A 24346-nucleotide genomic window follows, 5' to 3' on the forward strand; every position below is an offset into this window, starting at 1 on the left:
AGTTCAAGTTTCTGAGTATTCTACTTTTGGCCTTCACAGAGCCTGTTGTTAATCTAATATTTTAATTATAAAGATCCTTCTTTTTGATAGCCCTTTCATGGTAGCCTCTGACTTTTTACAAATTGTTATGCTGTCTCACTAATTACACACTGACTTGTTGCTTCTGCCTGTTTTCTGTGTGTCAGACTTGCCACAGAACATCGTAAAACGTGGGTCTTTCTTAGACTTTCACTTCTATGAACAGATAATATGACCAAGGTCCTTAATTTAGTTGGAGCTGCTTACAGTTTCAGAGACTTAGTACATTACATCAAGAAGTGAGCATGGCAGTGTTTGGGCAGTCATGGTTTAGGAGGAGCTGAGAGTTCTACAGCTTCATCTGAAGGCTGCTTGCAGAATATTGACTTACAGGCCTCTAGTATAAGGGTCTTAAAGCCTACACCCACAGTGACACAGCTAATCCAAAAAGACCACACCTACTTCTAACAGTGCCACTCCCTGAGATGAGCATGTACAAACCATCACAACATGAAAGTTCATTTCATAGAGCTGAGCAAGTAAGAAGGCCTCAGTAACAGCCAAAGGGAGTGGAATTCCCAGTGATTTGCAACCCAATTATTTTGTTTTATTTTGCTCATTAGAAACAAATTATTATGTTGAGTCTATACTCCTATATAAAGGATGTGTCACTAATATGTAGTCCTGTGGTCACTGGGACTTATACATGAACCTGTGTATTATATTTAGTAATCATCTTTAATTAAAAAGTATATGCTTATGTTAATTATATTTAATAGATATTTTTGATCACTTACCTCATAGAAGGATAGAAAAAATGTAGAGATACTGAACTATTTGTTAACAATCTAAGGGTTATTGAAGTATTTATTTATGGACAGCACTGTTAAAAACATCATTTGAACTTAGTCACATAACCACTAAACTAATTAAAAATATATGATATTAATACAATTTGCTTAAACATTACCTGATTCAGATGCTTAGATAAAAAGCTTGGAGCACAGATCCCAAACACATTGTCTAATCCTCTACATATCATCCAATTCTTGGCAACAACAAGTAAACCACAAATGTCCCACCCAAGTTTTGCTACCCATATGCTTGGGACACTGGCAATTAGTGGTTCCTAGATCCTTAGCACACATCCCAAACTTCCTTTGTCATCCTTTAGCTCTGAGTACTGACAGATAAGGAGTCACCAGACCCTGACACTGGGCCTGAATTCCCCAAGATCCAGGTGTGGACCAAGCCACAATGCACAAATGATTGGTTCCCTGTTTCAAATTGCACTCTAAAACTAACTCCAGATGTGGAAGTCAAAGCACAGAAAGAAAGAAAAGAAGAGCAGAAAGATACTATACCTCTCATAAAAGTTACAAACCACATCATAATGCCCCCAGTGAAAATAACCTTGAAAACCTACCAGAAACATTTTAAATAAATAGTAAATCATGTTCAGATGACAAGAATATATTCCAGGATAATAAAAGGAGTTGATTACTTAGTATTTACCTTTGAAATGTGTTCAACCCAAGTTGTAAAGCCTTTAGAGGGGGACCATGGAAGACAAAGTGTTGTAACACTTTTAGGTAGTAAGCTGATTATTTTCAAGTACAACATTGACAGTTTATGGAAAATGTTTTTAAAGCTTATGATCCATGCAGGATTGGAGATATTTAAACTCTCCAGTATTTTATAGGTATAATAATTTCAATAAAAATAGGAAGAGATGAGGTAACACTTCATTTTCTACATATGAAAGTCAAAGAATATTCTAGGACTTTCTAAAGAAACATGACCCTGGAAATGATAGATGTGACTATCTAGTTCACTTTCATTAAAATAAGGATTACAGAAAATAAATGATCAATCTATTTTTAAATTACCACTATTAGTCTCATATACTTTATGTTAAAATTGCATAGTACATTAAATGGCTATTCAATGAATGTTAATTTTTATGCTAATTCTTGATAAAACTTACAATAAACATATTATATAACATACTGGGATTCTTGATAATATTAATAATATTTATATGTTCTAAAACCTAAATTTATAACATTGTATTTGCTTAAAAGTACCACGTTTATTAACATCATAAATGGAAATAAAGTTATGTTAAGATTAATTTGCATCTATACAATTTAACTATGCTCAAAATTCATCTAATTGAATAATAGCATTTTTCGAAAATTATACTCTTATTTTAAATAAGATACTTTTAACTTAGAATACAAAATCAATAATATTTTTTGAAAAACAACAGAAATACTTGTTTTGTAATATAACTAGAGAAATACTTTTTAAAAAACTCGTTCAAATAGACTAATATTATACAAGCAATACAATCTTCAAAACTTGTTAGAAGAAAAATTATATAGGTGTTTAAGTATTTCAGCATGTATTTTGAAAATGGTTTATTGCTTCTCTTGTAAAGTTTATAAAAACAGTAATTGAAATTGTGTAATAAATTTACTTGTCTATTGATGTAGCCAGACACTACTTCACTATAAAAAATCTTCTTTACATTCAGAACCAGACTTGAGCAGCCAGGATAGGAGAATATTGTGGCCAGTCATGTTCTGAAGACATGCGAGGAGCCTTATTTGTGCATTGTAATCCTCCTGAGAATTACCCAGATACTCCATTTGATTCTACACCAGGAAAGTATAAGATAATGGAAGCAGTAATAAAAAATTACCCAGATGGGCATAAAGCAGTTCTGCTGCCTGTCCTGGATCTACCACAAAGGCAGAATAGAAGGTTTTTCCTCTCTGCTTTGAAAAGTGTGGCAGAAGTTTTAGAACTACCTCTAATGAGAGTATGCAAAGTAAAAACTTTTTATACAATGTATAATCAAAAGCCAGTTTCATGTATGTACTAGTATCTTTGCATGCTTGAGATTCTGAGAGACTGGAGACCCTTCAGAGAATGCTTAGAACAAAAGGTAGATGCACTACACCTGAAAAACTATTCACTGTTATGGAAGGTGAATACTTCAGGATGTGTAAATGCACCAATGATTCAAATAAATGACAACTTCTATGAGGATCTAACAACCAAGGTTATTGAAGATAATACTAATGAACTCAGAACTGGGAAAGTTCCAAAGCCTGGGCCAAGAAGTGTCTGGTTCTATTTTGAGCCAGCTGGAGGCCTTCCTTCTTTGACTGAACCACCCAAACAACGTAGCATTGCTGTAGAAGAAAGACTTTAACTTATATTCACTGTAGAGATGTCACTGGAGAAATAAAATATGAAATTATTTACATTTTTTTAAAAAATCCTCTTTATTTTCCCAGTACTTCCAGTTATGCATTTTGCTTGGTGAATTCTTTTCCTTTAATAATTGGTTTTCATGATCTGCTATGATAGAGTATTATCACCAATTGGTGCTTTAAAAGGAACAGTAGTGAAAGCCATTACACAGGGTCAGAGCATTAGTGATTCACTGATAGACTATAACAGAAAGACCCTGATGGCAGATAAAAATATACAGCTTTTATTTCATGTTATTATTAAGAGCCACTGAATTTAAAATGAGAAAAAAGCCAGCCACATATTACTCATTATAGCTCAAATAAATTAAAGTGTTAATTTTATATTTCTCTAATCACATATTCATTCAATATTGTTCTCATTTGCTGCCTTCCAAGACTGGCATTTATAATTTGACTATTCATCAGAAATATGTAAGGCTTTTACAAGAAAAAAATCCTTTTTCATTGTAAATGAATCTATAAGATAATAATACCTAGTTTCCTGAAACACTTAGACTATAAAGAAAAATTTTTAGATGGTAAAACTTATAAAATTATGTATTAAATTGAAATGAGAATATGGAACATTGCACAAGGGCATCTTCCTGCAGTAGCAATGAATTTGAGCCATGTGATAAGATCCAGGAGTGATATGATAATTCAGACAAATTAAAGAAGTTGTTTAAAGTCCAGTCCATGTTGCTAACAATTGTGAGTAAGGCTGGAAAAGAAATGCAGAAGTTTTCAGGTAGAATACCAGAGGAAGTGATCTCTTCAGTGTTCTATCTCTGTGAAGAAAAACATTCAAGAGTGATTTGCTTACAGTCCACTGTCGTTATGCAGGGTAGCCTGGTGGCATGCAGACACAGGTGCTGGTGAAGTCACTGAGGATTCTATTACTGGATTCACAGGGACCAGCAAGAATAAGACACTGGCACTGATCTGACAGTCTTTCACCGACAAGGTCATATTTCCTCCTACAAGGACTCACCTACTAGTACAAGGCCACATCTTCTAATTTCTCTGAAGTAGTGCCATTCCCTTATGAACAAGCACTGGAATACATGAGCCCACAGGTGTCATTCTTTTTTTTTTTTTTCGTTTTTTCGAGACAGGTGTCATTCTTATTCAAACCACTGCAGAAAGCAAAATTAGAAATCCACTGAAGTATAATTTTTGCTTTGTTCGTAATTAAAATTATTTTCAGGACACCATGTAAATAGTGAGAGCTATGCTTTATCCAAGTTGAACTGCTCTTGTCTGTAGTTACCATTAATATGACTTTGAATAGTTTATTTTTTGGTATATATTCTTTAGTAATTTAAATATTAAATAGGGTTGGAAGGAAGGCACAGTGAATAAAAGTGCTTGCTGCTAATCCTGGAGTACTGCACTTGATCCTTGGACACTACAATATATACCCTAGAATGGAATCACAAATTTTCCTCTGACTTCTGCATAAGCACAACCCACATGCACTGAATAAAAATGTAAAACTAAATTAATAATTAGTTAAATGTAAAGTTAAATTAATTAACTTACTTTTTAAAGCAGGGCTACGGAGAAGACCCATTAGTGACTCATGCATTATGCTAATTTAGGGTACCAAGTTCTGTTCAGAGCACCCATATCAGACAGCTCACAACATTGGATAAGTACATCTCTAGCTGTTGGGAGTCTTAATTTTGACTTCTAGATCCATTGTCAATATCACTTGCATATATCAACATTCTAACATATATATTTTGTTGAAACTATGTTTTAAATCTTTACAGACAGAAATAAAGTTTATATTAATGACCCAAAATTATATTGTAGCATAAATTAAGGATACAAATTCTAAGTTAACAGAATGTTGAATTTAGTAATTTCATTAACATATGAGAGAAGTGTTTTCCTAGGACAATGTTCTCTGTTGTATTTAAGTTCTGTTTTAAAGTTTTATAAAAAGTATATATTTTATGTGCCCTTTGTGGACAGGCATTTTGAAACCCATGTACCTATAGTTCACTCATGATATAGTTATCTGTAATTTTGTATAAGTGCATGTGTGTGTGTATGTGTGTGTATGTATATATGTATATATATATATGTATATATATGTGTGTGTATATATATATATATAATGCATGTATATGTATATATATGTATATATAATGTATATCTATATATACGGCATAGAAATATATCATAATTCATTCTCTCTGATTAATAAATTTTATTTTTCATGCTTTATTATATGTGTTTGGGTGGGTTTGCCCATACATGTATCTGGGCATTGTGTGTGTATGTGCTGTTTCTGGATACAACAAGAGGAATCAGATCTCTTCAAACTGGAGTTACAGGGAGTTCTTACTTGCCATATGGGTGTTGGGATTAGAAGAGAGCTCTTGCAGGAGAAGCAATTGCTCTTAACTGCAGAAGCGTATCTCCATTCTCAGGAGAGATAACATAGAGTCGTTTCTAGTTAAATGTCTTATAAATAGAGTTGTTAGAAATTCACTCATGGATATTTTTAATTAAAAGGTGGATTTATTATGCATATAATGAAGTCGATTATCATCTTATAAAAATTATAAAACCACATTTTGAAGTGTCTATTGTCTATCAGAAATGCAGGAAGGTTTCAGTTTCTTTATAAAATGTTATTGTTCGAAAGTACAATGTTTTCCTTATCTCAATCTTACAAGTTGATATTTTAAATTACAATAATTTTAAATATAATAATTTGTATACTACATACTGATTACCTTTTTAAACATTAAATATGTTTTTAGAGTACAAAATAACTGAGTTTGTTTCACTCATAAAGACAGATTTATTGATTTACAAACACCATTTAGAAGATGTCTACATAATACAGGATAAACTTTTTATTTCAAAATTTGTACCTTCATCTTGTCTGTAAAGATATTTTTTATAAATTAGGTGATTTTTTTAAACTTTAATATATAGAACATGATATTTCTTGTAAAATCATTTTAAGTTCACATCAAGGCTTATGCTTTGTCAGGGTTACGTATTTTCTATTTATTTTGTGCTAACAGCCATACCTAACATATACATTCATGTTCTTTAATACATAACTATCCTCTTGAATGTCAGTAATTCTAATGCTTGCACAATTGTTATATTCATATGATTATTTTGAATTATTTTAAAGTGTAACTTAAATATTTAATAAAGCAATTGTTTTTTAATGGTTCTATACTCTACAAAATTATCTTCAGCATGTAATAGAATGTATATTTTTACAACACAAAACATCCTTTGTTTCATTATTTCTCCAATAATTCAATTCAAAGTGTTGTTTTTCACATTATTTGTTTCCTTTTAAGGGACTGTGATTAGGCACTGAAGTACTTCAGAAAACTTTTGATTCTACCCATGATTTCACAATCTGTTATATGAAATGTATACTGATTGATTCACAGTCCCAGTAGCTTCTGGCTTTCACCGTTTTTGTGCATGTTTAATTACATATTTTAAGAGGATATGTTAACCAGTTGCCAAATTCAGAACCCTTACATAATATAGAAGGACGTTTTTACTTTTTCTTTTCTTTTTTCTTTTTTTTTCTTTTTTTGAAATAATAGTTTATTTAGTCATTTTAAACTGGTTATACTTAAGCTGCAGTTACACAGTATAGTTTAAAAGCCTGTCATTTGCTACATTATAATGATGTCTTCGAACTTAATTATTCATATACTCATACATTTTATAGTTGAATGAACTTTAAATATTATGTGGTATCAATAGCTTATTTAAATCTAACTAATTGAAAAGAGGATCAAGAGAAGAATCTGCTGTGCTCAAAAATCTTTTTTTCAGATTCTAAGTTTATCACTGATGAAGCTATTTTGCTGGTGTTTGTTATTATGTTGTTATAACAAACATCTACTAATTTAATGAATATGATTGTCTCTGAAATTTTCTCGTGGACAGTAGATTCATTGTTGCTAATTGCCATTTAAGCTTGATTCTGTCCAATCTAGGGTCCCTGCATTATTCTCTCTCTTTATTACCGAAGCTAACAATATCCTTCCAAGAAATCTCAGTGCAACATGGATCACTGAATTTATGCAGAACATTTTATTTCTGCTTGATGTCACTGACATTCTGCAAGATTCCAGTGACCTGTATTAATTCTCCAGAGTAGCCTGTGTGAATGAAGAAATGGCTGTTCATTCAATGCCTCAATTAAACAAACAAACAAACAAAAAAAACAAAATACAAAACCTTGTCTCCTTAAGTACCTATACACAAAATCTTGGTAGTAGTGAAGATTTCTTATCAATGCACTTCCATTACAGCCCTGGAAACTGTCAAGTTAACCCATCTTCCTGCCGTATTCGAGAATGTTCTAAATTCTGGACTGCATTCCTTGGTACATCTAAAAATTGCTGCTCCTCATAATTAAACAAAGAAGTACAGTTAAATTTTCAATATGTGTTTATATTCCAGTACTCTCCACCTTATTATACAGCTCCCATTTTTATTGCAGTTAGCTATTGCTCTCAGAATTGCTTTTCTGTTTTTTTCTTGTTGTTGTTGTTTCTTCTGAAATACATACTACTTCTCTATATCTCTACATTTTTCTTGTCTTTTTGTATGTTTCCTCAATAAAAGTACCCAAATTCTTAAGAAAAACTGCCATATTTTATTTGTTCCTTCATTCTTAGTATGTTCTGAATTACACCAATTACATACAATAATGATATCTAAAGTGTTGTAGCAAAGAACATTTTAGATGGTAACTATTGTTTACCCTCATCAGTCACTCAAGTCATCCATGATGTAACTCAGTATCTTTTACAATCATCATCACCATGTGCTACACACATGATTACCCAGTTCAGAGGGATTGAACAGGTATCTCTGATTTTTAGGAACATTTGGAAGTGTATATTGCAACTTGTGGCAGAGGATGACCCTGGTTATATTTAATTAACTGATACTCTATTAAGGTCTCCACAGTACAATCTGCCAATAGCATCGGAAATGACTTCATTTTTACTTCATTTTGTTTCTGTTGAAGAGCTGAGACAAAAGGATGGACCATCTAGAGACTGCCATATCCGGGGATGTATCCCATAATCAGCCTCCAAACACTGACACCATTGCATACACTAGCAAGATTTTGATGAAAGGACACAGATATAGCTGTCTCTTGAGAGACTATGCCGGGGCCTAGCAAACACAGAAGTGGATGCTCACAGTCAGCTATTGGATGGATCACAGGGCCCCCAATGAAGGAGCTAGAGAAAGTACCCAAGGAGCTAAAGGGATCTGCAACCCTATAGGCGGAACAATAATATGAACTACCCAGTACCCCCCGGAGCTCGTGTCTCTACCTGCATGTGTAGCAGAAGATGGCCTAGTGGGCCATCAGTGGAAAGAGAGGCCCATTGGTCGTGCAAACTTTATCTATCTCAGTACAGGGGAACGCCAGGGCCAAGAAGTAGGAGTGAGTGGGTGAGAAAGAGGTGAGGGTGTGGGTGGAGGACTTTTGGGATAGCATTGGAAATGTAAATGAAATAAATACCTAATTAAAAAAAAAATCTTCCAATACTTGAAAAGAACAACTTAGTCTTTCTTTTCTCTCTTCTTTCCAAAAAAAGTTATCGTTATACTTTAGAAACTAATAAGCATGTGAAATATATCAGTGTGGATAATAAAAATAAAGACCTCAGAACTGACAAAACATTTCTTAAAGAGATGTACAGTGCTAGAGAATCATGCCAGAGGATGAGGGTGTCATGGAAACTTTTTGTGTAACTCTTGACCCCTCCCTTACCATCCAAACTCATTACCCAGGAGAGAACCTGATTATAATACATCAACTCTTGAGTTCACACTATAGCACTCTCCATACACACAGAAAACTGAACACAAAATTCAAAGTCAAACACAAATTCGATTTAGAGAAGTTGAAACTTGATTAAAAATTAGAAAATTCAGTAAATATATGTTGCACCTTGGATAAACCACTCCACAATACCCATGCATTTTAGACTTGACTTCCAGTTACAGGTTAGTTGGTAGAGGATGACCTAATAGAAGGCAAAACTTCTGAAAGAAATTTATGTCATAGGGAATGCACACATGAAATGATAATGAAACTAAGCTTTTTTCTTTTCTTTTCTTCCAATTTCTGGTTATTTAGAGATGTATAGGGCTCCTCCATCATAGGTTTTTGTCATGGTGCCCTGGGTTAATCTATCTCTGAAACATTAAAACTAGCCAAGGAAACTTTTGAAACCAGTAACAAAAATCATTCTTTCTTCCATTTAGGTTATCTCTTTGTCTTAGCCACAGAAATTATATCAGAGGTAGATCAAAGGTGGCTTTACTTCATTTAGTTGACTAGTGATTAAAATTTTATTTTTATTTATTAATTTTTTAAATTTATCTTTTATTAGGTATTTTCCTCGTTTAAATTTTCAATGCTATCCCAAAAGTGCTATCCCACTTCTGTGTTTGCTAGGCCCTGGCATAGTCTCAAAATAGACAGCTATATCTGGGTCCTTTCAGCAAAATCTTGCTAGTGTATGCAATGGTGTCAGCATTTGGAAGCTGATTATGAGATGGATCCCTGCATTTGGCAATCACTAGATGGTCCATCCTTTCATCACAGCTCCAAATTTTGTCTCTGTAACTCCTTCCAAGGGTGTTTTGTCCCCATTTCTAAGAAGGGGCAAAGTGTCCACACTTTGGTCTTCGTTCTTCTTGAGTTTCATGCATTTAGCAAATTGTATCTTATATCTTGGATATCCTAAGTTTCTGGGCTAATATCCACTTATCAGTGAGTACATATTGTGCGAGTTCCTTTGTGATTGTGTTACCTCACTCAGGATGATGCCCTCCAGGTCCATCCATTTGCCTAGGAATTTCATAAATTCATTTTTTTAATAGCTAAGTAGTACTCCATTGTGTAAATGTACAACATTTTCTGTACCCATTCCTCTGTTGAGGGGCATCTGGTTTCTTTCCACCTTATGGCTATTGTAAATAAGGCTGCTATGAACATAGTGGAGCATGTGTCCTTCTTACTGGTTGGGACATCTTCTGGATATATGCCCAGGAGAGGTATTGGGGGATCCTTTGGTAGTACTATGTCCACTTTTCTGAGGAACCACCAGACTGATTTCCAGAGTGGTTGTACAAGCTTGCAACCCCACCAACAATGGAGGAGTGTTCCTCTTTCTCCACATCCTCGCCAGCATCTGCTGTCACCTGAATTTTTGATCTTAGCCATTCTGACTGGTGTGAAGTGGAATCTCAGGGCTGTTTTGATTTGCTTTTCCCTGATGATTAAGGATGTTGAACATTTTTTCAGGTGATTCTCAGCCATTCGGCATTCCTCAGGTGAGAATTCTTTGTTCAGGTCTGAGCCCCATTTTTTAATAGGGTTATTTGATTTTCTGGAGTCCACCTTCTTGAGTTCTTTATATATATTGGATATTAATCCCCTATCCGATTTGGGATAGGTAAAGATCCTTTCCCAATCTGTTGGTGGCCTATTTGTCTTATTGACGGTGTCTTTTGCTTTGCAGAAGCTTTGCAATTTTATGAGGTCCCATTTATCGATTCTCGATCTTACAGCACAAGCCATTGCTGTTCTATTCAGGAATTTTTCCCCTGTACCCGTATCTTCGAGGCTTTTCCCTACTTTCTCCTCTATAAGTTTCAGTGTCTCTGGTTTTATTTGGAGTTCCTTAATCCACTTAGATTTGACCTTAGTACAAGGAGATAGAAATGGATCAATTCGCATTTTTCTACATGATAACCGCCAGTTGTGCCAGCACCATTTGTTGAAAATGTTGTCTTTTTTCCACTGGATGGTTTTAGCTCCCTTGTGCAAGATCAAGTGACCATAGGAGTGTGGGTTCATCTCTGGGTTTTCAATTCTGTTCCATTGGTCTACTTTTCTGTCACAATACCAATACCATGCAGTTTTTATCACAATTGCTCTGTAGTACAGCTTTAGGTCCGGCATGGTGATTCCACCAGAGGTACTTTTATCCGTGAGAAGAGTTTTTGCTATCCTAGCTTTTTTGTTATTTCAGATGAATCTGCTGATTGCCCTTTCTAATTCGTTGAAGAATTGAGTTGGAATTTTGATGGGTATTGCATTGAATCTGTAGATTGCTTTTGGCAAGATAGCCAATAAAATTTTATTTTATTCCAAGAAATTCATTTTGAATTTGTGTATTTAAGATTGTAAAAATGGGCCAGAGCTATTATATAAAAGGTTCATGATTTTTTGTATTAAACGTTTAATTCAATTTGATTTAATTATGTATTCCCACCCACTTCCAAAAATATCATATAGAGAGAACTCTGTAAAGTTTCCTGTCTAAATTTTCCCATTGGTTATTGTTTGGCAGCACTAAGGTTATAGTAGTGTAAGGAAGTTATTTACCCTTCTGCAATTCATCAATGTTAGATAGATTTCTCCTGTTTCATTTGATGTCATTCATGCATTTAATATGTGTGTACATAAATTATGGTATATACACACACATACATATATACACACTCATACACACAAACACACACCCACATACACACACTCATACACACACACATACACACACACACACACACACACACACACACATACACACATACACACATATTCACATATTTAGATTCATATGGCCACTACAACAGTAAGGACTAAAAACAACTCTTAATTATAAGAATTGCTTGCATATCCTTGCCAACTGTATTAATTTTCAGACAACTTTCTCATTTTTAATTCAGAGCAAAACCGATAGTGTTTCTTTCTTCTTAGACTTGGAATTTAAGGAATGTTATAGAAATGGACTGTTCTAGTATGTGATGCTTAGTTACTGCTTTTTCATCCAGTGTAATTCCTTAGAGACTCATCTCAGCGGCAGAGAACTTCTCTTTCATAGTACTGGTATGAACATGAGAGACTCCTTAACTAAACTTAAGTAAATCAAATGATAATCTCTTTTTACCAGATATGCTTAATAGAAAATGAGCAAAGCAAACTACAGCAAGCATACTCTGGACATAAATTTTTATTCTTTCCTGAGTATTTATATATACATCCTTTTAAATGCCCAGAAAATATTTTATATCAACTTTTTATTTATATTTTTGTTGCATTAAAATTGGTATTTGCAAAATTAGAATGTTTAAACTTTGAGGAGGTTTAAATTAATCAATTAATTGATTAATTACCAGTCCAATATTAGTAATTCATTTAGTATCATTTAAACACTTTGCTGACCTTAGATGCTTAAATGTTTTCTATTTGTAAAAGTTTTATAAGATCTAAATTATAAGCATTTGAGGTAATTCCTATAGTGAATGGTTGTGTAATTTAACTTTCTATTTATGCTTGTTAATGCTGAAGCAACATTTATTTCCTTTTCTTGGCTGCATTTCTCAAACTTGCAAAGCAGTCAAATGATCATAAATGTGTTTATACTACTGAATTACTCTCTTCTCAATCTCTGTTGTCCTTATCTTGACTTTAGTTTTACAGAAGCCTTAGGATTAGCAAGAGTGATACTTGTCACTGTACTCTTATTTTCCATGACGATTTCAGTTATTTTATGGCCTATGACTTTACACATGGATTATAGAATAAGCTTATCTAAGCTTATCGGTATTTACACAAAACATTTGAGTTAATTGGCAGGAACCCCATTAGGAGTCTAACTCAGTGAGTGACAGTTACTATGGGGAGACTTCAATAAAAGGCTAAGATGCATTTTTCAATTTATAAAGAACATACCATATTTTTATTACTTTCATGAGCATTTTATTGGTTTTTGCTTTCAATAATGTTCTATACATATTTTAAAGTCATTAAACATTTTTGTTTATTTTGAGATACTAGTAAATATATCTGATCTAAGATTATTAACTTGTTCTTAATTTTAACATATAATTATTGTTAATGTATTTTGGATTTTATAACCTTTCCAAACCAAATTATTAGTTCTAGAAGTGTTTGTTGGGGAACTGAATTACAGTATTGACTATCATGTCTTTTTTCAAAACAGACATGGGTATTGTTTCTTTGCTAATCTAAGAGCTCTTATGTGTGTATATTTATTTGCTTCTTTATTACTGTTTGCCTGTAGTAGTCTGTATTTTTTTAATCTTTTTTTTACAGTCCAGACTTTATTACCCTCCAGTTCCACTCTCTGACTTTTCCACATCCTTTACCTAATTCCCACCCCCCCATCCCACTAAAACCCCTCTCTCTGCTCCAAGAGGATGTCCCCAACCCATCTTTCCATGAGCCCTCTACTCTGTGGGGCCCCAAGTCTCTCCAGGCTTAGGTGCATCTTCTCTGACTAAGTACAAACTGGCAATATTCTGATGTATGTGTTCAGGGCCTCATATCAGCTGGTGTATGCTGCCTGGTTGGTAACTCAGTATCTGAGAGGTCTTAGGCGTGCAGATTAGTTGAGACTCTGGTCTTCTATGGGGTCACCCTCTTACTCAGCTTCTTCCAGGTTTCCACCAATTCAACCACAGTTGTCACCAGCTTCTGTCCATTTGTTTAGGTGTAAATATCTGCATCTGAGTCTTTCAGTTGATTATTGAGCCTTTTGAAGGTCAGTTATGATAGGCTCCTGTTTATAAGCACACCATAGCATCAGTAATACTGTCAGGCCTTGGGACCTCCCCCTGAGCTGGATCACAATTTGTGCCTGTGTCTGGTCCTCCTTTTCCTCAGGTTCTTCTCCATTTGTGTTCCTACAGTTCATTTAGACAGGAACAATTCTAGGTCAGAGTTTTTTGACTGTGGAATGACAAATCCATCCCGCCATATAATACATGGTCTTTTACTGTAGGTGGACTCTAAAAGTTTTCTCTCCTCACTGTAGAGCATTTCATCTAAGGTCCCTCCCTCTGAGTCCTGAGCATCTCTCACCTCCCAGGTTTCTGATACATTCTAAAGGGTCCCCCACTTCCTAACTCCCAAAGTTGCCTGTTTTGATATTTTCTGCTGGCCCTCATGGCTTTAGTCCCCCTTCCCTCTCTTAATACCTGCTTATGTTCCCTCTTCCCCTCTCTGTTGGCTTTCCCACTCAGGTCCCTCCCTCTATCCTCACCTTCTATGATTGCTTTTTTTTTTTTTTAGATGACACATAAACGATTTATTGATAGATTTAGACCCATAGATAGATGCAATAGAGATAAGAAAATAATCACATAACTAATTGCTTTTTGTATCAATTCCCTTTATTAGCCCACCATCTGCATTTTTCTTCAGATGCCCTCTTGTATCTTAGTCTGCATCCTATCAGAAGAAACACATCTATAAAGCAATCTCAAAATATTTTTGGTGGAAATGAAACCTTACAACCCTAACTGACATTGCAAATCTCCACATATTTCATTGTGGACTCTTTCCCTGCATTTTTTTTAATTTGGTAAATTAATTTGGTAAATTAATTACAAAATTTAATTTTGTAAATTCCTCATTTACATTTCCAGTGCTATCCAAAAGGTGGGATTGAGGAATTGTAACTTGCACCTTCGTCCTTTTTACGTTCTTGAGTTCTGTGGATTGTATCCTGGGCATTCTGTATGTTTTTGGCTAATATCCAATTATTAGTGAGTTCATACCATGCATATCCTTTTGGGTCTGAGTTACCTCATTCAGGATGATACTATCTAGATCCATGCATTTGTCTGCAAAATTCATGATATTCTCATTCTTAATAGTTGAGTAGTATTTCATTTTATAAATGGATTACATTTTCTGCATCCATTCTTTCTTCTAAGACATGGTACACTGAATCTAGTAGAAGAGAAAGTGCTAAAGTGCCTCATACTCATTGGCAAAGGGGGATATTTCCTAAACCGAACTCCAATGGCTCAGGCTCTAAGATCATGAGTTGATAAGTGGGACCTCATGAAACTGCAAAGCTTCTGTAAGGCAAAGGATATAGAAAACAAGGCAAATCAGTAACCTACAGATTGGGAAAAAGTCTTCACTAACCCCATATCAGAGGGTTAGTATTCAAAATATATAATTAACTCAAGGAGCTAACTAACAACAAACCAAACAACTCAACCCAATTAAAAAAAAATACAGGATATAGAACTAAACAGAGAATTTACAACAGAAGAATCTTGAATGACTGAGAAGCATTTAAAGAAATGTTCAAAATCTTTAGTCATCAGGGAAATGGAAATCTAAACGACCCTGACTTTCCACCTTACACAAACCAATATCTCAGGTATCTATATCTCAATATCTATAACACATGTTGGTTATGATGTGGAGAAAGAGGAACACACACTTCCATTGCTGGTGGGATTACAAACTGGTAAAATCACTCTGGAAATCAATATGGAGGTTCCTCAGATAATTGGAAATAAATCTACCTGAAATCTCAGCTTTTCCACTCTTGTGCATATGCCAAAAGGTGTACCACCATGCTACAGGAGCACACGTTCCACTATCTTCATAGAAGCCTTATTTGTTATAGCCAGAAGCTGGAAAAAACCCAGATGTTCTAATCTATTAGCTTCAAATTCAGGTTTACAGCTTTGAGTGACTAGATGAATTATGTAATGAGAATTGGCATTTTACTTTATTACTAATATTTGGGAAAGGACTTTTCCTTTATTTTAGAAATGACGTTAGCTAAAAGTTTTCTTCTTTCATTAAATACATTTTATTAAGTGGAAATAGCTCTGCTCCATCTTCAAGTAGCCAAGTACTTTTACTTTGAAGAAGAGCTGGTTTTTCAGATGTCCTGCTATGGAAACTGTTAACATCACATGGTTTGGTTCCTTAGAATATTCACCTGGGAAGTTACATTTGCGTGTCATTTTTAGGGAAGAATTGTATTACTTGAAAGTGAGTATCTTTTTTTATATATACTGATAGAGTCTGTTTTCTAATATTGCGGGGGAAATTTTTTCGTTTATGAGAGACATTGGTCTCTAATTACTTTGCTACTTTTTCTGGCCTCTGGATTTTATTGATATTGGAGTCTACACTGAATTTATAGAACTTTCCTCCCTTCCTCCCTCCCTCCCTCCCTCCCTCCCTCCCTCCCTCCCTCCCTCCCTCCCTCCCTCCCTCCCTCCCTCCCTCCGTCATTCTCTCTCTGTCTCTGTCTCTGTCTCTGTCTCTGTCTCTGTCTCTGTCTCTGTCTCTGTCTCTGTCTCTCTCTCTCTCTCTCTCTCTCTCTCTCTCTCTCTCTCTCTCTCTCTCTCTGTGTGTGTGTGTGTGTGTGTGTGTGTGTGTGTGTGTGTGTGTGTGTGTAAGAATCTATACAGTTATTAGTGGTGACCAAGCCTTTTCTGGTGAAGTTGCACGAGGGTAATGCAGATGGTTCTCCTTATGGCAAAGCATGAGGACTTGGTTTCCCACAAGACCTGTGTGGATTTTTGTACAAAATATCCTGGCCTTTCCAGAGGGAATACTTGGTCTTCTTTTGTCTTGCGTTTCCATTCCCATTGTTTTGGCTTTGCTATTAGCATTTTTCTTTCACTTTGTCTGTGATAGAAGTTTCCCCAGATTCGGAAAAAGAAAGCTCCGACTGTGATTCATTCTTATTTGTCTCTGAGGATTGTATGAATGGAGCATATCACTAATCTTATGTTTGTTAATCATGATAATGTGGTTGAGTCAACACTGGGGCATGGTCTGGGTACATTAGCTAATTTACAATGTTCTCTCCGGATTTGAACTTGGTTCTGACAGCAATTTTCACACATAACAGCTAGATGATTATCAAAAAAGTAAGAAAGACTTGCTGGCTCTTTGATTCCAAGACTTATCAGAGACATTCAGAGGTCAGCCAAGCAAGAAGAGCAATTAACTCAGGTTACTAATTTGCTGAAATGCCTTGGCCTTAGAGGAATTGGGACTTATGATTAGAATATGGGAAGACATTATTTATCAATAATTAAATTAGAATTTATTTGGCATATAGTCAATCATCTCTCTATACTGTACCCAAAATTGTTATCATCCCAGGTCACTTGGTTATGAACCAATGTGCTGGGTTTGATATTAACTGCTTGCTGAGGATGTATTTCTTCTCTCCTGATACAGATCATGGGTTAACAGAAAACCATAAGGTATTGAGAAGAAAGAAGGGAAAACATACAGTATGCACATTGTTGTTAAAACTAGAAAGTTCTTAAAAGAGATTGTATGTGAGAAAATGAGGAAATAAAGGTAAAACTTTTCCAACTGTGAAAAAATAAATATATAAATAAAGATAACCTGAGCTGACTCAATGCCAGAGTGTGTGAAATGCACTTCTCCAAGTCTTCTTTCAAAGATTCCACATGACCTTTTTTGATTTCAAACATAGCTGAAGTTAGAATTAGCCAATTTATTTCATATTCTTAAAGATGGAGATTGGTTTAGGATTTCTTAAGTTACAAGTTGAATTTCATTAATGCTTACCTGGCTATTCATCTTGATTTTTTCATATTTACTTAGGTCTAGTAGGTTGTTATACTTTTGTCAGTCTAGGTAGAGTTTTAGAAATTTCAATGTCTTCTTATGGACATAGCTTTTAATTCTAATTTCCATTCTTATTTTCATATATAATGATCTTATGGTCTTTGTCCTTCATCATTATTTCATTATTTTCCTTTGATTTCATTTGGACTTCATTTTATAAAGTGTTTATTAAGGAGTCTTTGTAGTATTTATTTAAAACTGTGCCATATTTGCTTGGTTGGAGATTGTCTTAGTTAAGGTTTTACTGCAGGGAACAGACACCATCAGCAAGACAACTCTTATAAAGGGCAACAATTAATTGGGGCTAGCTTACAGGTTCAGAGGTTCAGTCTATTATCATAAAGGCATGGCAGTATCAGGCAGGCAAGGGGCTGGAGGAGCTGAGAGTTCCACCGCCTGTTCTGAAAGCACCTAGGAGAAGACTGGCTTCTAGGCATCTAGGACAAGGGTCTTAAAGCCCACGCCCACAGTGACACACCTACTCCAACAAGGCCACACCTACTCTAACAAGGCCACAACTCCTAATACTGCCACTCCCTAGGCCAAGCATATTCAAACGACCACAGAGTTGTAGATCAGTTTATCAGTGTTGCCCACAACTGATGTGATATTGCCTATAACCCCAGCATTAAGAATACAGAGGGGCAACGATGAGCTTAAGTATGTTTTGTTCTACAAGAAAATTGAGGTGAGCCTAAGCTTCATTAGATCATGTATGTAAAACAAAAATATCCATCTCCTAGTTCTTTGAGCTGGGAATCTTTGTTTTTCTCTATTCCTATTAACTTTAGATTTGGTCTTTTCATTCGGTCCTGAATTTTCTTGATGTTTTGGATTAGGAGTATTTTATGTTTTGAATTTTCTTTGATAGTTGTGCCAATCTCTTCTACTGTATCTTCTACACCTGAGATTCTCTCGTCTATCTCTTCTCTTCTGTGTGTAATACTTACATCTGTAATTCCTGACCTCTTTTCTAGGTTTTCCATTTCTAGGTTTGCTTCCATTTGAGTTTTCTTGATTGTTTCTACTTCTACCCTTAGGTCTTAGATTGCTTTATTCAATTTCTTCACCTGTTTGCCTGTGTTTTCCTGTATTTCTTTCAGTGAGTTATTGGTTTTCTCCTTAAAGGACTCTATTACCTTCATTGGACAGGATTTTAGGGCAGATCCTTGATTTTCAGGTGTGTTGTTGTATTCAGGGCTTGTTTGGTGGGAGAACTGGATTCTGATGATTCTCATGTGTTTTGGCTTCTGGTGTTTATGGTCTTGAGCTCACCATCTGGTTATCCCTGGTGTTTGTTGGTCTGAATGAGTGTATGGAGTCTGCCTTTTTTGTACCTGGTTGCTTCAGGTGCCCTGGTAGGCCTGTGGCCCTGACTGTAACTGACCACCTGTGGGGCCTTCCAACTGGGCGCTCTTCACAGAGGCAGAAAAACTGCTGATCTGTTGCCCTGGCTGCAATAACAAACTACAACTTTCTTAATCTTGTACTTATTTTTTTTCCCTGATATTTATCTAGAGGTGCTACTAATTGCTTGAAAAAAAATGCTCAAATTCTTGGCTACCCTTGTCATGTTTTGATGTTCAGTTGTATAAGAATGCATTTTATTTATATAAACTCTTGATTGTTTAGAACATATTGAAGATTATACTTCTAATGGGTAATATAGTTTCTTTTTTATGGCCAATAGTGATTTATTTGTCTCTGATTATTTTGTTTCCTCTAGTATTTATGTTACATGATACTGGTACCTAAACTCATTTTTTTAAAATTCTTTTCTTTGTATTTGTTCATGGAAGAAGGCATTGATACTAGAACCACATGCATGCTAGTAAATTGATCTACCATTGATCTATATTGCCAGCCCCCTTGCTCTATTTACATATATGTCAATATAGTATATTTTTCCCTAATCCTCTAAATTTCAACCAGTCAAAATGACAAAATTTGGATTGAGTTCATTTATAACAGAACATATCTAATTTACACTGTTTTTCTGCTCAGAACCTCAGAAATTTTACTGTTGTCTTTAGATGACATACATACAAGGGACCTATCACTAATAATATCTAATATTTTATTATATTCATGTTTCCTATTGTATGTGTTATCACTTTTATTTCTGTTCCTGTTTTGTTTATTTGTTGAGTTTTTGTTCTTTCTTTGCAGTTACACCCTTTTAAAAACACTTATTAGATTTTAAAGATTTTGCATGTATCATTTTTCAGATTGTTTCACATATTAAAATGTACATTTGGCTTATAATAACTTATTCTCCACTATGAATAATTGTAGAATTCTCCTACCATCTCTCCTCATTTTTCCCCAAATTTTAAGATTTTTAAACCAGATAGTACTATGAATTTTATGATAATAATATAATATGAAACACTTGTAATGAATAATAGTCTCTTTTATGAGTAACATTATCTTTCTATTGTTTATATTTCAATTTCTCCTAGAATAATATAGTTAATTCTCTTATTCTTTGCCTGAGAAAGACTTAACAAACATCACAGTTTTGTTGTATATGGATGTTGTTGATTGTTAGTGTTTACCTTTCAAAACAGGGAAAGTTTCTCCCATTCTTTCCTTCTGATTTTGATCATTTCCAAAGAGAAATTCATTACATTCTTCTAAAAGTAAGTAATAATTTATACTAGAATCCTTTAATGATTTTTTCTCCCTTTCTTGGCATAATTAACTATGTTATGACTAGCCGTATACTTTCATAAATTTCTGGCATGGTACGTTCTCATTATTTTTATACCTTCAGCTTTCTGTCTTTTGCCATATTTGTGTAGTGTTCAGTCTTCATTTACGCAATAATGAATAAATAGTCTCCATACTCTCTTAGTCCCCTCTCTATGAGACTGTGATATTAGGAACATGTGAGTTTTTGATTCATTGTTTAACCTTTAATTCTTGTCTACATTTTCATGAAGCTTTTCATTGTCTATTTTCATTGATTATTTCATTTTATATTTCTTTTCTTCACAGTGTATTGATCTCTCTGACTTCATCTTTCTGATTATGTACAATATGCCTGTCACTACTCTGTTAAGCCAGTCTACTGGCCATTTGGTAGTTCTGTCACTTTTTCAGTTCTATATATTTATTTTGTTTGACTGCCTTTTTGACTTATTTATTAGTTTGATCATTTCCTGTTCTGCCTTATTTTTAGAAGCTGGAATGCTCTCACAAAACCTTTTTGTTAGGACCTTGAAGAAATGGACTCCTATGGCTTGATATCCATTCTGAGGACTGTTCTTTTGAAATCTAGGACCTATATATTCTTTTTCTACACTGCAAGACAATGCATAACTACCACTGCCTTGGTCTTCTTCGTGGTGCTCAAAGTTAACCTTAGTTTATATTGCTCATGCAGCATTTTAGAATTTTATTAGAATGTCATTCACTTACACTGTCCACAGTATTTAGATCGATCATTTGAAGGAATTGTGAGGAATAGGCCTAATTTTCTTATTTGTATAAAACTCATTTATAATAAAATACAACATATAAAAAAAGGCAGGGATTTCTTATAGTGGCTACAGAGTTGAGTAAAAAAAAAAAAAAAAAAAAAAAAAAAAAAAAGTTTCATTTTCTCCCTGAAGGACTTTATGAACTATACTCATAAGGAAAATATCTTTGGGTCATATCAAGTCACATGGACTACTGTAGACAATAGTACAAGCATATCACAGTATTATCCCAGAGAAACAAGAAGGTAGAATCAGCTCTGATTATTACATAAAACTTTTAATGCTTAACAAATCTTCCTTTTACAAGTAAAATTATTAATTATATTTGAAATCTGAGACATGAAAGAATAGTGTTTTAGACGTTTTTATAAGTCTTGATTTTTTTGTGTTTTGCAAATTGTATCTTGTATCTTGGATATTCTAAGTTTTTATAGTTGTTGTTTGTTTTGGGGCTTCTAGTGTATTTTTAGAAGCTGTTGGTAGGAGTTCCTCTATGAAGGTAGTGAATCTGTGGGATTTCCTTGATTCAACAGGCCAAGTGTGGAGCATTCTTTGTTGAGAATGTCTCTATTCTATTGGTCTTTGGGTAAGTCTATGAGACATTTTCTTGGTTAATGATTGATATGTGAGGGACAATCACTGTGGGTAATCTCATCAGTAGTCGGGTAAAAAAGTCGTCTACACATATAAAAAGGAGGCTTTTAGGCTGTATTTTTAAAAAGTAGCTGAGCAAGCCATGGGACAGATAGTGGTGTAAATAAAAATGTCCCCTATAGACTCATATATATGAATATTAGGTCACCAGAAAGTGGCAGTGAGTTTAAATACTAGAATGAATATGAGAATGTGTGGTTTCAGAGGAGGAAGTGGATGTGTCAACAAGGTGGGGCTTTGAGTTTTCAAGAACCCATATAATGTTTGAAATGTTACTCATGGGTCTTTGATGAAGACTTTGGTCCGCAGTACAATGCTCATAGATAGTACAATATACACTCTGAAAAGTGAATGATCCCTGTGGGTTTTAATCAATCAGTCTATCGATTGACAGTTGTTTATGCAAGGGGTGAGAAACTCGGTAAGGTCTTTTGGAACTACTCTTGGAAGTTTTTATTATCTTATTCCCTTCCTGTGTTTATTAAGGAATTTAGAGGTTTTTTTTTTTTAATTGATTTTCAGTTCTTATTAGGCTTTAGTTTATTTTTTAGCGTTTTACTGTTTTGCTAGTTACATCCATTTTCTATGAATTTCATTATATTTTATAGTATATTTTACTTTCCAATTATCTTAATAATTCCTCCCCTACAAGAACCAGACTGATTCCAACAAAACTTTTCCTCCAAACTTCCCTTCTCTTCTCCCCTTTGTTACAACTCATTCAAATCAATTCTGTTCCCCATAAACTCTTGGACATGGGGCTACCACTATAGCATGGCCAACCTATCACCTTCAAAGTCTAAACCTTTAATAAAAACTGACTCTCCATCCCTCATCGACTATCCCTGCCTTCTCAAATAAAGATGAGATATAGTGAGACCCTCCCACTCCATGATGGAAGGCAGACTGGCTTGATTTTGTACACACAGACCCAGTTTCTCAATAACCTCTGTAACTTACAAGATTGTCACACTTTCTTCCTTGAGAGTTCCTAAGAATCACCTCCTGCACTTCTTACCTCTTTCTGTGAGTATGTGTGTATGAATGTGTGTGCCTATATTATAGATGTGCCCTTTTACATACCAGCCAACACATAGTGGGGTTTTGCAATCAACTGCTGGTCCTATCCCACAAAAGAAAATATAACTTAATGCAGACTTGCTGTGACTAAGTACCAGATAGAAATTGGAGATGTCTAGAATTCTTCAGAGTTGATTGTAGTGTAGGTGACATTTGGATTTCTGACCTAAACTTCTGGCTCCATCCTATGAGTTTAAGATGCAGGGATGAGGGATCAAGACGCTGAACTTGCAGTGCATTTTTCTTCTTCTTTAACTCATATTTATAAAAGCTCCTGGGGGTGTTGATGCTGTTGGCCAGAACATTGTCCTTTTGGAAGCTTATAGACAAACATATCCTTGAAGAGATAGATTGATCCTATCACTTTGTGTCACATAGAGAATGCTGTGTTGAAATGGGTTTAAAATGTTAGTCATGGGTCTTTGATGATGACTTTGGTCAACAGTACAATGCTCATAGATAGTACAATATACACTCTGAGAAGTGAATGGTCCCTGTGAGCTTTAATCAATGAGTCAATCGATTGATGGTTGTGTATGCAAGGGGTGAGAAACTCGGTAAGGTGTTTTGAAACTAGTCTTGGAAGATTTTATTGTCTTATTCCCTTCTGTGTTGATCCTTTCTGGCTGCCAATAAGTTGACCTATTGTGCTCCTTCATGCCCCTTTCATATTCATGTGAGCATGGACCTGTCTTCCATTTATGATGTTATGTATCTTGTAACAGTGATTGACATGAATGTCACTCATTAGTGACACTGACCTCTCAGATCCAGAGGAACCACACCTTAATTCTTTAAGCTTTTTTCTAGAATTTGCATGCTAAGAATAGACCAAATGTTACCAAGTATTTTTACCTGGAAAATTCAGCCACTGTATCTGTTGTCTTAGAGAATCAAGAACATTTCTGCTTCCTGCACTGGTTCTTTCACAGAATGCATTACTATGTTTATAGTTTTCAATATCATATGAAGTAGCAGAAAAAGAGGGAAAAATGGAAATAAGGAAGGGGGGAATGTGTTTAGAATCATTAAATTAAATACTTAAATAAATCAATGGATTTTTTAGTACATAAATTATGCATCAATAAAGCTGATGAAAAGTCTTGGCCAACTGTGATGCTTTGCATTTAATTTGGTATTTTTCATAACTCCTGTGATGTGGCTCTTAATAGTAGTGGGTTTTATTATAAATGAATCAGACACCAATATAACCATGAAGGGATAAAACTCTGTTCACTCTGGAGAAATAAATCAAATAAAATTCACTGGATTTCTTGATGAGGAGTCTTCTTGCCATAGGTGAGTTGGAAGGAAGTTGTGATTGGGGTGGACAGATTGGGGTGTCCCCC

General features: G+C 34.7%; 1 pseudogene; it reads left to right on the top strand.

Annotated features, from left to right (window-relative positions):
• Positions 1–2614: 2614 nt before the first annotated feature.
• LOC146999782 (NADH dehydrogenase [ubiquinone] flavoprotein 2, mitochondrial pseudogene) lies at positions 2615–3241 on the top strand (annotated as a pseudogene).
• The last annotated feature ends 21105 nt before the right edge of the window (positions 3242–24346 follow it).

Source organism: Mus caroli, unplaced genomic scaffold, assembly GCF_978045245.1.
Source record: "Mus caroli unplaced genomic scaffold, Mus_caroli_1 scaffold_39, whole genome shotgun sequence".
NCBI lineage: Eukaryota > Metazoa > Chordata > Mammalia > Rodentia > Muridae > Mus > Mus caroli.